Source organism: Mandrillus leucophaeus, unplaced genomic scaffold, assembly GCF_000951045.1.
Source record: "Mandrillus leucophaeus isolate KB7577 unplaced genomic scaffold, Mleu.le_1.0 Scaffold1265, whole genome shotgun sequence".
Taxonomy (NCBI): domain Eukaryota; kingdom Metazoa; phylum Chordata; class Mammalia; order Primates; family Cercopithecidae; genus Mandrillus; species Mandrillus leucophaeus.
Window position 1 is genome coordinate 40,033 of NW_012101043.1, and position 5,680 is coordinate 45,712.

Below are 5,680 nucleotides of genomic sequence, written 5' to 3' on the forward strand. Positions count from 1 at the left end.
GTTTAGTTTTCTTTCACTTAGATAATGTTTGTGAGATTTACCCATGTTATTAAATATAATAGTAAAATTTCACTGTTGTACAAAAATAAATTATTTGAGGGTACTTCCATTTATTTGTCCTACCACTGATGGATATTTAGGTTATTTCCAGGTTTGGGCTATAGTGGAAAGCAGTGCTAGGAAAATACTTGTATGCTTTAAGTAACATATGACTCAATTTATTTGGTATCCACTAACAATGAAACCACTAAGTCACAGCATATTGCTGTAGGTTAAATTTTTAGCCACAATTCTTTATTCCTTTCTATATATTTTGCTATATGACTTTTCAGTTTCTCTTATGAAAGGCAGAGTATAACTTCCTACCCCTAAACTTTGGGCTTTGTATTGGGATTTATATTAATCAATGAAATGTGGGTAGAAGTAATAGCCAGTTCTAAACATTGGTCAAAAGAAGCATTTCAGGTTTTGTGCCATCACCATGAAAAGAGCATTTTTCCCAAGTAGCTTCTGTTCTTTTAACCTGAGCTCTAGGATGAATATATCTGATGCAAATCTAACTCCAATCTACCAAAAGGGGTCAAATCCAAGAGACATGCAGCTTGAAGGAGAACCACTATTCTAAGCCCAGCTTAGATCCCTAAGTTGACTTGCAGACACAAAAGCAAATAAAAAATTTTAAAAATGTGGTTAAAAACTAAATAATGTAAAATTTACCATCTCAATAGTTTTAAGTGTAAAGTTCAGTAGTGTCAAGTATATTCGTATTACTGTAAAATAGATCTCCAGAACTTGTTCATCTTGCAAATCAGAAACTCTGCACCTACTGAACAACCTCTCTTTTCCTAAGTGAAATAGAGCCACAAAAACACAAGCAAGGACTTTCACTCGCTGTGTTTGGAAGTGATTTGTTACACAGCAAAAGGTAAATAAAAATATATACATGTTCTAGTGTACTTTACTCTGACAAATAGTTTTTCAAAGTGACTGTATAAATTTACACTCATGCCAGCATTGTATGGAAATTCCAGTTGCTTTTCAGCAGTAACAACATTTGCTATTATAATTCATTTTTGTGTGAGAAATTCTGATGAGTATATGTAATTAGACTTACCTTTTCATGATATTAATGACATTGAACACATTTTCATGTTTACCAGCCACTTGAATTTCCTTTCTTGAAAGTCTTGTTCAATATTTTGTGCACTATAGGGATATTCGTTTTTATTATTGATTCAAAATATTTTATATAATAAGAATATCAAATACTTTATTGATTATATGTACTTCAAATATTTTATGTGACTTTGAAAATTTCATTTTCACTCTATTGAAGATATCTTTTGATGAACATGTTTACCTATTGTTTAGCTCTCACTTATAAGTAAGAACATGTGGTATTTCACTTAGACTTTTGTCCTCTTTGACTTTTTTAACAAAAAATTACTTTTGTACTCTTTGACTTCTTGTATTTTCATATTTTATATTCCTAGGCATAGTAATTCTTTCTGCTGACACACAGAAATAGAATTTATTTTTGTATTACCAATTTCGCATAAGACAATCATGTAAAAACATTTCATTTTTAATTATTATATTTATCTGCCTATTCTGATGTAATTTTGTTTTTGTGTCTCTGTACTGTTTATATATTTATTAAGGAATAATTGACAGAAATTATATATATGTATATTTCATATCCAATGTGAAGTTTTAATATACAAATACATTGTTCAATAATTGGTACAATCAAACTAATGAATATACTTGTCACCTCACAAAAAAGTTACCTTTTTTTCATTTGTGTGTGGTGAGAATACTTACTCTCAACAACTTTCAAGTATAAAATACATTATTGACCATAGTCAACATTCTGTACATTAAAGTATCTAAAACTTATTTATCTTATAACTGAAAGTTTCTACATTTTGACCAAAATGTTCTCATTTCTCCTACCTCCTTGCTTCTAGCAACCACCCTTCTACTCTCTGTTCTTGTAAGTTTGAATATTTTAGATTCCACGTATAAGTCAGATCATGCAGTATTTGTCTTTCTGTGTCTGATTTATTGTACTTAGCAAAATGTCCTCTGGGGTTCATCTATGTTGTTGTAAATTCCAGCATTTCCTCCTTTTTAAAGTCTGAATGGTATTGCATTGCATAAAAGTGTATACCACATTTACTTTAGCCTTTTGTGTGTTGAAGGACAGTTCATTATTTCATGTCTTAACTATTGTAAATAACGTTTCAATGAACATGGGAATTCAGATCTCTCTTTGAGATAGTGATTTTATTTTCATTGGATATATACTCGGAAGTGGGACTGCTAGATCATGTGGTGGTTTTATTTTTAATTTTTTGAGGACATTCTGTACTGTTTTCTTTAATGGCTATACCAATTTACTTTCCCACTAACAATGTACATGGGTTCCCTTTTTTTGCATTCTTTCCAACACTTGTTATCTTTCGATTTTTCGACAATAGCCATTCTAACAGGCATGAGGTAACATATCATTGGGGTCATCTGCATTTCCCTGGTTCGTCATGTTGAACACCTTTTCATATACCTTTTGGCTATATGTTTGTCTTCTTTGGAAAAATATGTCTACTTAGATACTTTAACCATTTTAAAGTGAGGTTATTTACTTGTATTTCTATTGGGCTATATGAGTTCCTTATGTATTTTGGATATTAACCCTTTATCAGGTGCTTGGATTACAAATATTTTTTCTTCTTCTGTAGGTTGACTTTTCGTCTTGTTGAGCACTTCTTTTTCTGTGTCCTTAACAAATTAAGGATAGAGGAAATGTACCTTAGTACGATATAGGTTATACATGGCAAGCTCACAGCTAATGTTACATTCCATAATAAAAAAGCTTTTCTTCTAAGATCTGGAACAGACAAGGATGTTCACTCTCATCAGTTCTACTCAACATAGTGCTGAAAGTCTTAGACAGAGCAATTAGGGAAGGAAAAGAAATAAAAGTCATCCAAATCAGAAATAAAGAAGTAAAATTATTGCTGTTTGAAAATTACATAGTATTATATCTAGAAAATAAAAACTTCACCAGAAAACTGTTAATATCAAAAAATGAACTCAGTAAAGTTGCAGGGTACAAAGTCGACATATATAAATAATTCTACCAAAAAGACACATGAACTTGTATGTTCACTGCCATGCTATTCACAATAGCAAAGACATAGGCTAAACATAGATGTCTATCGTTGTTGAATTGGATAAAAAAAATGTGGTACATATACACCATAGAGTGTTATGCAGCCACAAATAGAAGGAAATAATATCCTTTCATGATAGATGTCCTTTGCAACAACACAGATGCAGCTAGAGGTCATAATCCTAAACAAATTAGGAACAGAAAACCAAATACTGCATGTTCTCACTTATAAGTGGGAGCTAAAATATTGAACACACATGGACATAACATGGAACAATATTCACTGAAAACTACATATCCAAACATGGGAACAATATTCATTGTAAACTATTAGAGGAGGAAGTGAAAAGGGGGGTCATGAGTTTAAAAACTTCCTATTGATTACTGTGCTCACTAGCTGGGTGATGGGATCTGTACTCCAAAGCTCAGCATCACACAGTATACTCATGCAACAAACCTGCACATGTACTACCTTTATCTAAAATTAAGCAAAAAAGAAATTTAAAAAATCAGTTGCATTTCTATACGTTAACAGCAAACTATCTAAGAAAAATATTTAAAAATGCCATAAGAAGAATACAATATTTAAAAATAAATTTAAGGAGATTAAAAATCTACAAACTGAAATCTATAAAACATTGATGGAAAAAATTGAGGAAGAAAAAACAAATGGAAAGAATACACAAAAAATAAACTCAAAATTAATTAAAGGCTTAAATGTCAGACTTAATTAAAGGTGCAAACTTAAAACTTCTAGAGGAAAACACAGGAGAAAATTTCCATGACATTGGCTATGGCGGTGATATTTTGGATACGACACCAAAAGTAAAGACAATGAAAGCAAAAATAAGAAACTGAGACTACATCAAACTAAATGGTTTCTGAAGAGCAAAGAAAACAATCAGCAGCGGGGTGCGGTGGCTCACGCCTGTAATCCCAGCGCTTTGGGAGGGCGAGGCGAGTGGATCACCTGAGGTCAGGAGTTCGAGACCATCCAGGCCAACATGGTGAAACCTGGTCTCTACTAAAAATACAAAAATTAGCTTGGTGTGGTGTCAGGCACCTGTAATCCCAGCTACCTGGGAGGCTGAGGCAGGAGAATTGCTTGAACCTAGGGGGAGGAAGTTGCTGTGAACTGAGATTGCTCCATTGCGTTCCAGTCTGGGCATGAAGAGTGAAACTCTGTCACCAAACAAAACAAAAACAAAAACAAACAAAAAAAAAGAAAACAATCAGAATATTATTAGGTAATTTCTATGTTACAAACAAACTACTACTCTTTTGTGTGTTTTCCTTATATTAAGAAATAACTCTAATAAAATATTGAATAGAAGCAGAGATAATGGGTACTATTGTCTCGTTGCTGATATTAATGGAAAAATTTCCTCTTTCATCATTAAGTTTATTCATTATAGATTGTTAAAGATACTCTCAAATTAAGACAGTTTCTACCATTTTCAGTTTTATGTTTTCTCAATTATATTTGCATGTTTAAATTAGAGATTGTTTTCTGCATCTATTGATACAATAATATTCTGTATATTTATATATGGAATTTATAATCTGTACCTATCTACGGTATGGCCTATTATCCATCTATCTATTCATGTATCTAGCAATCATCAAAAAGTCTATCAATGTATTTTTCCTTTTGTGTTATATATATGGTAACTTTAACATGTGAAATATGTCAAGCCAAGCCACAGTTGGATAAAATCTGTTTTTTTCCACATCAATGAATTCAATCTGACCTGTTTTTTTGTTTTGTTTTGTTTTTGAGACAGTATCTCACTCTATCACCCAGGCTGGAATGCAGTGGTGCCTTCTCGGCTCACTGCCGCCTCGACCTCCTGGAACCACATGATCCTCCCTCCTCATTGCCCCCCAGTAGCTGGGATTACATGCATGTGCCACCCCATTCTTCCTACAGACGGGGTTTCACCATGTTGCCCAGCCTGGTCTCAAACTCCTGGGTTCAAGTGATCCACCCACCTCGGCCTCCCAACATGCTGAGATTTCAGACGTGAGCCATGGCACCTGGCCCAATCTGACCTCTTTAACTTAAACTACAAAAGCCCTTCCCAATAGGTTTACATTTTCTGCCTTAACTTTATAAACTTCTGTCACTCCAGAGCTCTATTTTCAGGCACATGAGACACTTAGATTTACTCATCTAGGCCATGAGCTCTTTCTTTGCATCTGTGTACACAATGCAAAGTGCCTGAAACACTCTTTAACTTCTTAGTTTTCACTGGTTTCTCTAGCTTAAATTTAAGTGTCACTTATTCTGAGAAGTCTTTCTTGATTCTCCAAAATTCAGTTATGTCCTGATACTATATTCAGCCTCTGTATCCCAGTTAATTATTTATTACACTGCACTGTAATTGTCTCTCTATTTGTCTGCAATATTTTTCCTTTCTCTGTCTTTTTTATTCTCACTGTGCCTAGTGAGTGATACATGACAAATAGGTAATTGTTAGATAAATAAATGAAGAAGAACATAGA